Raw genomic sequence first — 11,010 nt, 5'->3', positions numbered from 1 at the left:
GGTCTTTTGGGCTGCCTTGCGCCACTGTTGTATCCATGTGTCTTCCAGCTACAGGGGGGCGTAGTTTGCAGGTGCCACCTTCTTGGGCAGTATGTCCGGAGATTACCGATCCTGCACAGTGTCTGGTGCCAGGTGCCAGGGTACTGGCTGTGCCAGACTCCAGTCGGGCGTTCCTCTTCAAGGGGCTGGCAACCTGACTTGTATCTATTGCAGGCTTGGTGTCATCAGATGCGCCAGTGTCTTCGTGGTCTTCTTCTTCTTCTTCTTCTTCTTCTTCTTCTTCTTTATCCTCTTTGCCCATCTTTGAAAACAAACAGTCCGTGGCTTTGCTCAGTGGTACAGTGACGCCCACCCGCCCTGAGGGACTGATCTTCAGGAACACTCCCACTTTCTTATTTGTGTAGATCTTGTGTACTTCACTTGGAGTAAAAGACCATTTTTTCTTTAACCGATAGTGTTTCACTTCGCGTTCAATACGATCCACTTCCTTTTCTCCCACTTCTTCCTTCAGCTGTTGGATTAACTCGGATTCGTGCTCATCCACATACTGCTCGAGGTCGGACTGGTTTCCTTAATAATAATAAGAAACACAAACACACACATCTGAGCAATAACTTCTTTCAGAATGCGTATTTGCCAGGTTTAAAACTGGCTGCTATTCAGAGCTTCTCTCTTTAGCTTACATCGATACTTCTAAATACAGGTTACACAGTGATGTTCTGTGTGGATAAGAGAAACCTTTCAAGAACAGACATGTATTTCTCAGGATTCACACACATTTAGAGCAAATACAGTCCAGGACTTTTCTAAAACTATTCCATAACATAAATACATTTCCAAGACCCACTTACTCTACGTTTTTAATAATTGGTTTATTATTCTATACTGTACTGATTCTGATTGAAATACTTGTTTTAAAAAAGGTTATTAACCACTGCACTACCATTAAATAACTGCTTTATACAGTATTTGTTTCATGTTTTTTGTATTATTGTAAACAATTAAACTGTTTTAAATGAATACATAATAAAGGCACTAATATTAAAATAAAAAGTTGTGTTTGTCTTGTACAGGAATTTCTTTTTTTTTTTTTTTAACATTTCCTGACTGTCACGGCTACCATCTAGCACTTCCACTTTCCCCCACTAGATGTCACCATCACCCTGCCTTATCAGTCACTTCTCTCAGCTCCCTTCAATCAACATTCCTGGAACCCTTGTGCACTTCTGTGATCACCCGCTGCTCCCATTTGCCCTGCACCTCTCATCTTGTTTCTCTGCTCCACATTTAAACCCTTCACTCACTCCCAGTCACTGTGAAGTTTTGTCAGTACATCTCCGAGCAGTCTACCCATGCCTTGATTAGTGCCTTGTTCCCTCGATTGCTTGTCTGACCTCCCGACCACAACTTTGGACTTTCCTCTTGACTTTGTTTGCCTGATCGCCCGACCCTTGCCTGTGACGACGACCACGTCTTTGCCTTGCCCTTGGTTGCCCTTTCCTGATGGTATCTGCCCCATGCCTGTCTGACCACCTCTACCGCACACCGCAACTGGGTCCGCTGTTCCCATTCCCCGCGGTACGTTACACTATGTTCCTTCAGTAACCAGGTACCACATTCCCATATCCCTGCAAAACTCTAATCTAGTTGCTCTCACATCAGTAAATACATACTATTTTGTAACTAAATCAAAGTGTGTGTGTGTGTGTGTATACAAAAAACGTAATGCAAAATGTCTAATACAAGTAGCCTGATTTGGGGTTTGGAAAGAGTATGTGATGTTTATCACTTAGCAACACTGAAAATTTTAAAGATAGTTGACCCAAACGATACTCTCAGAAAGTGATGCACAAATAATTGTGTATTTAAAAAACAAATCAATGACAAATCTTGCCTGTGTGCACCAATAATGTAATTAGTGTCCTTTAATAGCCAATGTTAGTGGCATTTAAAATTCCCCTATTGTGAATGTTTAATGAGCATAAAAAACACAAAAGAAAATCTACTAGAAAATTAAATCAATTTCTTAAGTTTCTTACCCATATGTTTTAGGATTTTTTTTTCCATTTTCTTTTTCTTTTCATTATCTAGAAGGATTAGAACAAACAAATGCAAGTCAGATACAATACATATAACAGTGTGAAACTGCAGTGTAAATCCACATAGACTATGAAATGATGCTCTAGCTGATTTTTTTTTTTTTTTGCATTCAATTTCTTTTTTGTTGTGTTTTGTACATCTGGTCCACTGTACTGTTCCCGGTAGACACCCAAAGTTTTCTGGGTTTTCAAGCACCTGTAATAGTCACTTCTCTGAGCCCATTTTCAGGTCATTTACTACTTGGTGCAAGAATACTACTGCCTGCAATCTTTGACATTTTAAATGACATATTGGAAATTAAAATGGTCACAGTTTTAGTCCTGTATGCCAATGTTTTTTTTCCGCCAGGGGCTCTGGTTTCCTCCCACAGACCAAAGATAGACTCATGTCAATTGTCTACCCTACACAATGAGCCCCATCACACATGGATGTATGCATATTTAAAACCTATGGTATTAATCAAAGTGTACAGATAATTTGATTTCAGACAGTAATTAGTAGAGAGTAATGATCAGGATGGGGTTATAAAGGAGAGGGGAACAGGTCAAAAACACTGAAAAACAGCATCCTGAATGATCATTTTACCGTGTACAATTTTTCCACACTATAATTACCTGCTTTCACCATGGCACTGAACTCATGTTCCTGATTCTCTTTTAGGTAGTCAAATACAATTTGTAGCTGCTTTGCAGGTTTCTCTATGATGATGTACATAAATTCTCTGTTTTTGTCCGTTGTCATAACTTTGCACAGGATCATATTTTTCTCCTCTGTGCTCAACACTTCTTCACTTAAGAGGTGGTCCAGTAGTGATTTGAGAGCCGCTATGTTTATTTTCTCAACGAACACTGCAAGAGAGCTCCTGAAAAACTGTTTATCTAAAACAAAACAAAAAGATTATACATGTGAGCGACATTTAAAGTATGTCTCAAACAATCCGTGTTCCTTTCTTCCTTCAGTCAGAGGAGTGTAAGTTATAGCATAAACACAGAAGTCACCAATACAATACAATAACACATGAGAAAGACCTAGGAGTCTATTGCCTCGGTTCCACTGGCTTAAGCGTCGTGTCGTGCCATGCCGTCCTCAGACGCGTCCCAGAGCTTTTACTGCAAAACCAGGCCGCTGTGATCCGTCCCTCTGATGGGAGGAGCAGCGACTGTGGGTTTGGTTTGTGTTTCGTTTTAAAAACCGAGACAGGAAACACTACGAGCGACACAGCCTGACGAGGAGAGGACTTTTGTGTGTATTTTATTCTTTGTGCTTTACATGATTGTAAACAGCGTAATAAATACACATTTCTGTTAAGAGATATTAGGAAGAGCTGAACGTGTAGACAACATTATATTCACACAAGCATGTTCACATACGTTTCCATGTGCAACAATAAAATAAATAGCAAATATGTATTAGTATTATCGTCATCATTTGTTCTAGTAAACATGTATTTTAAACGGCACAGCGTGACTCCCTTAATTTATTACTCTTACTACAGATTTGTAACTGCAAACGATACTTTTTGCCGTATTATTTATAATGTACTTATCAGACGTCCTTAACCAGGGCAAGTTACAGTTGAAACAAAATACACACGTTTCACGAATATAGCAGGTTTAATTAAACTAAAGTGTGCGCGTCTCAGTCATGGCGTTTATGGACGCATTTATTAAACCAGTCCTAATGTTTTAGAGGGAAACCCAGATCTGCTGTATTTATTTATTCATTAATTTATCTTGTAAATTCATCACGTTAATTGAATCGTGTTCCTTCACACTGACTGTCTCTGCGGATTGTCCTGCACACATTCACTCACACAGCCTGAAACAAGAATTGAGAACAAGGGCAGTGATGTTCAGACTGTACAATGCACTAGTTAGAGCTCATCTGGATACTGTGGACAGTTCTGGGCTCCACACTTCAAGAAAGATATCGCTGCTCTAGAGGCAGTTCAGAGGAGAGCAACCAGACTTATTCCAGGTCTGAAGGGAATGTCCTACTGAGAGACTGAGGAACTGAACCTCTTCACCCTGGAACAGAGAGGACTACGTGGGGACTTGATCCAAGTCTTCAAAATCATGAAAGGCATCGACCACATCAAACCAGAGGAGCTTTTCCAGATCAGCAGGGACACACGCACCCGGGGACACAAATGGAAATTGGGCTTCAAGGCATTCAAGACAGAAAACAGGAGACACTTCTTCACACAGAGAGGCGTCACAATCTGAACAAACTCCCCAGCGATGTGGCTGAAGAGACAATTTGGGAACATTTAAAAATGGACTGGATAGGATCCTTGGATCACTTAGATATTAATGGACACCAAACGAGCACGATGGGTCGAATGCCCTCCTCTCTTTTGAAAACTTTCTTATGTTTCTTAGTAAGTTCCTCAGCTAACTCCAATTTCCAATTTCTCTTGCAAAAAAACGAAACAAAACAAAACACTGCACTGGGGTACAGCAAAAGCCACTGCCGCTACACTCCTAGATTGTGTGTGTGTTTGGTGTTTGGTTGCTTTTATCAGTCCAGTTACTTACGATCTTCCATGGCTTCAGCTGCATGTGCCTGACTGGAAGGAGACCTTAAAAGAAAGAGGAAAACAATAATAAATAGTTTAACCAGTAAAATACTGATATAATTGACCATTATTTATGTAAAGACAACAATGCAAATTTACCATTTATCTGTAGGCCAGTTAAACGATACATAATGTGTTAAATATATATACACGCAGCAAAAAAAGAAACATCCTCTCACTTTGAACTGCTTTTATTTTCAGCAAACTTAATGTGTAAATATTTGTATGAATATAAAAAGATTCACCAACTAAGACATAAACTGAACAAGTTTCACAGACATGTGACTAACAGAAATGGAATAATGTGTCTCTAAACAAAGTCAAAATCAAAAGTAACAGTCAGTGTCTGGTGTGGCGACCAGCTGCATTATGTACTGCAGTTCATCTCCTCCTCATGGACTGACCCAGATGTGCCAGTTCTTGCTGTGAGATGTTACCCCACTCTTCCATCAAGGCACTTGCAAGTTCCCGGACATTTCTGGGGGGAATGGCCCTAGCCCTCACCCTCCGATCCAACAGGTCCCAGAGGTGCTCAATGGGATTGAGATCCAGGCTCTTCGCTGGCCATGGCAGAACACTGACATTCCTGTCTTGCAGGAAATTATGTTCAGCGAAGGTGGGTTTGTGCTCATAGACGACGTTGTTGCGGTGATGTCTGGTGAGGACCTGCCTTACAACAGACCTACAAGCCCTCAGTCCAGCCTCTCTCAGCCTATTGCGCACAGTCTGAGCACTGATGGAGGGATTGTGTTCCTGGTGTAACTCGGGCAGTTGTTGTTGCCGTCCTGTACCTGTCCCAGAGGTGTGATAATCGGATGTACTGATCCTGTGCAGGTGTTGCTACATGTGGTCTGCCACTGTGAGGATGATCAGCTGTCCTTCCTGTCTCCCTGTAGCGCTGTCTTAGGGGTCTCACAGTACGGACATTGCACTATATTGCCCTGGCTACATCTGCAGTCCTCATGCCTCCTTGTAGCATGCCTAATGCACATTCACGCAGATGAGCATGGACTTTGGGCATCTTTCTTTTGGTGTTTCTCAGAATCAGTAGAAAGGTCTCTTTAGTGTCCTTAGTTTTTATAACTGCGACCTTAATTGCCTACCATCTGTACGCCGTTCCACAGGTGCATGTTCGTTAATTGTTTATGGTTCATTGAACAAGCATGGGAAACATTGTTTAAACTCTTTACAATAAAGATCTGTAAAGTAATTTGGATTTTTACAAAATTATCTTTAAAATACAGTGTCTTGAAAAAGGCATGTTTCTTTTTTTGCTGAGTATATACACTCACCTAAAGGATTATTAGGAACACCATACTAATACTGTGTTTGACCCCCTTTCACCTTCAGAACTGCCTTAATTCTATGTGGCATTGATTCAATAAGGTGCTGAAAGCATTCTTTAGAAATGTTGGCCCATATTGATAGGATAGCATCTTGCAGTTGATGGAGATTTGTGGGATGCACATCCAGGGCACGAAGCTCCCGTTCCCCACATCCCAAAGATGCTCTATTGGGTTGAGATCTGGTGACTGTGGGGGCCAGTTTAGTACAGTGAACTCATTGTCATGTTCAAGAAACCAATTTGAAATGATTCGACCTTTGTGACATGGTGCATTATCCTGCTGGAAGTAGCCATCAGAGGATGGGTACGTGGTGGTCATAAAGGGATGGACATGGTCAGAAACAATGCTCAGGTAGGCCGTGGCATTTAAACGATGCCCAATTGGCACTAAGGGGCCTAAAGTGTGCCAAGAAAACATCCCCCACACCATTACACCACCACCACCAGCCTGCACAGTGGTAACAAGGCATGATGGATCCATGTTCTCATTCTGTTTACGCCAAATTCTGACTCTACCATCTGAATGTCTCAACAGAAATCGAGACTCATCAGACCAGGCAACATTTTTCCAGTCTTCAACTGTCCAATTTTGGTGAGCTTGTGCAAATTGTAGCCTCTTTTTCCTATTTGTAGTGGAGATGATTGGTACCCGGTGGGGTCTTCTGCTGTTGTAGCCCATCCGCCTCAAGGTTGTACGTGTTGTGGCTTCACAAATGCTTTGCTGCATACCTCGGTTGTAACGAGTGGTTATTTCAGTCAAAGTTGCTCTTCTATCAGCTTGAATCAGTCGGCCCATTCTCCTCTGACCTCTAGCATCAACAAGGCATTTTCGCCCACAGGACTGCCGCATACTGGATGTTTTTCCCTTTTCACACCATTCTTTGTAAACCCTAGAAATGGTTGTGCGTGAAAATCCCAGTAACTGAGCAGATTGTGAAATACTCAGACCGGCCCGTCTGGCACCAACAACCATGCCACGCTCAAAATTGCTTAAATCACCTTTCTTTCCCATTCAGACATTCAGTTTGGAGTTCAGGATTGTCTTGACCAGGACCACACCCCTAAATGCATTGAAGCAACTGCCATGTGATTGGTTGGTTAGATAATTGCATTAATGAGAAATTGAACAGGTGTTCCTAATAATCCTTTAGGTGTGTGTGTGTGTGTGTGTGTGTATGTGTGTATGTATGTGTATAAGCAATGTTATCTTCCTAAAAGCAAACAGTAGGTGTATTCATTCTAAGATTCACCAATCAAGAGGTTACACAAACTCAATATTATCCTGATGCAGTGATAAAATCAGCATCTGCATATAACACTTCAGTCCCTTACACACATTCCCTATTTCTATGCACATGGCATTACTTTATCACTTAGGCCTACTATCACTTAACTACACGTTTGTCATTATACTGTAGCTCCTTTGTAGTTAACTTGCTTCATTAATGGGCTCTCTCAGAAGCACGCTGCTGCACCTGGGACGATCATGAACAAACATCCCAGCAGGCACTCAACGTAATTTCAACGTAGTTTCGTGTTTGAAATCTAGTTGCGACGTGGTTCAACAAGAATACAACTGCTGTTCAACCTGGTTTTGGCAACAATTCATCGACATCGAAATGTACGTTGCTTTCAGGTCGAATAGACTTTGTGAAGTGTAGATAACAAACAATATCCCGTCAGTGTAAATCCCCCCCAATCCCCAAAATGTTTTCAAAATGTACCATTAAATAAAGAGAGAAAATGTGAATTGAAGCAGTATGTGTGTATTTCTGTATTATATACATGGATTCATCAACCAAAACAACTAGGAGTGATTTGGAGGTAAAGCAACAGATTGATTCTAATGCACAACAGCTTTTTAACACAGCTGAGCTGATGAATCAGTGGTGTATCAGGAGGGTTATCAGGTAATCAGCCAATCAGATAAGAGAACCTGTTCACCTGGAGACAATCCTACAAGAGCCTGCATTTCACACTGGCTATGTGGACCAAAGATTTTTCAAGTAAGACTATTTATTTTTGTATGGGCTATTGAAAATGTTGGTATTTGCTGCTTAAATGTTTAACTATACTGTAGCTATATACAGTAAAAAATTACAAAGTTAAAACTAGTATTTAAGCACATTCCTCTAAAGGAATTTGAAAAGCATGTGTTAATTTAACTAAATTACAATGTGACATAAACAAATGTAGTTATATAAAGATTATTAATAGTACATGGTACTCTTTTAAATAAAGTAATTTGAACCAACAATCTGTTTTGGGGTTTTCATTATAGGTTCATCCAACAGATATTGGTTGCATTTTGCCGATTAAATTGATGTTGAACCAACGTTGATTCCATCTGCAAACCCACCCAATTCTCAACAAACTTTCAACGTTAATTATTCAGCGTTCAATCAACGTTGACAATTCGACGTCGATTCCATTTACAAATCCAATACATTTTCAGTGTAAATTCTAATGTATTTTTCCGGCGGGGGTCTCATTCTTTCTATAACCTTTTGGATAGTTTTTCCAACTTAGAGTTTTGCAATCTTGCAGACTTCTTCACTACATATAGTACATTATGTTCGTATCTTACAGTGTATCTGTTGTCCATATATTACAATCTAAAATGCATACAAAAGCAGATAGGCAAAATACAGTAAACTCCTCCATTGAATGAACCTGGGGTCTGTTGATCTCCTGATATCTCCGATAGATTAACTTTATGGCACTTTAACTTTCGTTTCAGCAAAAAGAGGACGAAGTTAATTTCCGTCTGTAGTAGGTTGCAAGCAAAGTCTGACTATAAGCCTTTTGGTTTGGAGGACTATAACCCCAAATAAAACCTAGTAAACTCGCCAGTCACGACAGCGATGACGCCATATTCCCAGCACTAGAAAGTGGTTACATTGCAGCTTGAGAAGTTATAAAACGGTAAATCAATGCGATCTGAGAGTGACGATTTATAATATATTTTACACTAGCAGACTATGTAAACATCGCTACAAAATCACAAAGATCGTATTTCTTTGAAATCTGTATTTAAAACAATAAGGAGAAAAAGACAATGCATACCTGCACGTAGCCACGCGTGTTATTGCAATGGCACCGCTGAGCTCGGATACGATTCGGGCCGACCAAAGTCTATGGATACATGAGAACCCACCAATCACAGAGCAGCATCTCCAAACACGTCATAGACCCATTCGGCCTGACGTCATCAAGACACCGCTTGCACGAAGAAAACTCTCACTGGTTGCGATGCGGTCCATTCCTCTTATCTTGTGTATAAACGTCCTCCCTTCATGTCACTTACCAACGACGGTTCAGGCAGAGTTTCACAGGATTCACTTTTATTTTAAACATTTTTGTTGCGTTTAAGCAGCATGGAAACACTACACCGATCGGCTGCTGTGGGTCAGTCACAGCGGATCCCGGACAGAGATGTTTTTAGATGGAGAAAGCAGGGTTATTGTTAAAGTTAACTAAAATGAACGCTTTTTCGCACTGTCAAGATATTTGTGTGTCTAATCCTGACGTGCGTGATTCATGATAGTTTAAAAGGTCGTGTAAGGGTTATTTTATTGTGACTTTTCTGTTTTTCTGCTGCTCTTATTGAACTCCCTGGTGAAACAAGCCACGTTTCGTTGCATTTCAACGGGAATGATCATAAACTACAAACTACACCAACAATAGGCATACTATTACTACTCATAATTCTCATCATGATTATTATACTAGTAATAATAATACATTATAGTCTAAAAAGACTGTTAAAAGAGAGACGAAGTGTGCGTCCACATGAGTTACAGAATCAAAATGAATTACTTTTTTGTGTAGTCGTACAGTAATGCAAACGACTGTATTAAAGCTGAAAGATTTTCTGCTTTAAAATAACACGTTGCATCAACAGATCATTAAAATCATGATACTTCATCTTTCAATCTCTCTCTATCTGTGTCTGTGTGTGTGTGTGTGTGTGTTTAATTTGTTAATTCACAGATAAAGTATGCATGCGTTTATAATTAGTGCCGTGATGATGACTATTCATTAGTGTTGCACTAGGATCGTTGCCTTATATTAGTATATACACTCACCTAAAGGATTATTAGGAACACCTGTTCAATTTCTCATTAATGCAATTATCTAACCAACCAATCACATGGCAGTTGCTTCAATGCATTTAGGGGTGTGGTCCTGGTCAAGACAATCCTGAACTCCAAACTGAATGTCTGAATGGGAAAGAAAGGTGATTTAAGCAATTTTGAGCGTGGCATGGTTGTTGGTGCCAGACGGGCCGGTCTGAGTATTTCACAATCTGCTCAGTTACTGGGATTTTCACGCACAACCATTTCTAGGGTTTACAAAGAATGGTGTGAAAAGGGAAAAACATCCAGTATGCGGCAGTCCTGTGGGCGAAAATGCCTTGTTGATGCTAGAGGTCAGAGGAGAATGGGCCGACTGATTCAAGCTGAGAGAAGAGCAACTTTGACTGAAATAACCACTCGTTACAACCGAGGTATGCAGCAAAGCATTTGTGAAGCCACAACACGTACAACCTTGAGGCGGATGGGCTACAACAGCAGAAGACCCCACCGGGTACCACTCATCTCCACTACAAATAGGAAAAAGAGGCTACAATTTGCACAAGCTCACCAAAATTGGACAGTTGAAGACTGGAAAAATGTTGCCTGGTCTGATGAGTCTCGATTTCTGTTGAGACATTCAGATGGTAGAGTCAGAATTTGGCGTAAACAGAATGAGAACATGGATCCATCATGCCTTGTTACCACTGTGCAGGCTGGTGGTGGTGGTGTAATGGTGTGGGGGATGTTTTCTTGGCACACTTTAGGCCCCTTAGTACCAATTGGGCATCGTTTAAATGCCACGGCCTACCTGAGCATTGTTTCTGACCATGTCCATCCCTTTATGACCACCATGTTCCCATCCTCTGATGGCTACTTCCAGCAGGATAATGCACCATGTCACAAAGGTC

The 11,010-nt window shown here is 40.8% G+C and overlaps 1 long non-coding RNA gene across 1 annotated transcript; it reads right to left on the bottom strand.

The window, feature by feature from the left end:
• Positions 1-310: 310 nt before the first annotated feature.
• LOC136768436 (uncharacterized) lies at positions 311-9,171 on the bottom strand. The gene is made up of 5 exons (XR_010821970.1): positions 9,090-9,171; positions 4,638-4,681; positions 2,715-2,978; positions 2,040-2,087; positions 311-570 (listed from the first exon to the last, which is right to left on the bottom strand). It is a non-coding gene; the product is annotated as an uncharacterized LOC136768436 (long non-coding RNA).
• Between the last annotated feature and the right edge of the window lie 1,839 nt (positions 9,172-11,010).

The sequence above is a fragment of the Amia ocellicauda genome, chromosome 14 (assembly GCF_036373705.1).
Source record: "Amia ocellicauda isolate fAmiCal2 chromosome 14, fAmiCal2.hap1, whole genome shotgun sequence".
Taxonomy (NCBI): domain Eukaryota; kingdom Metazoa; phylum Chordata; class Actinopteri; order Amiiformes; family Amiidae; genus Amia; species Amia ocellicauda.
The sequence above is the reverse complement of the archived record's forward strand: the minus strand, read 5'-3'. Positions and strand labels throughout refer to the sequence as shown.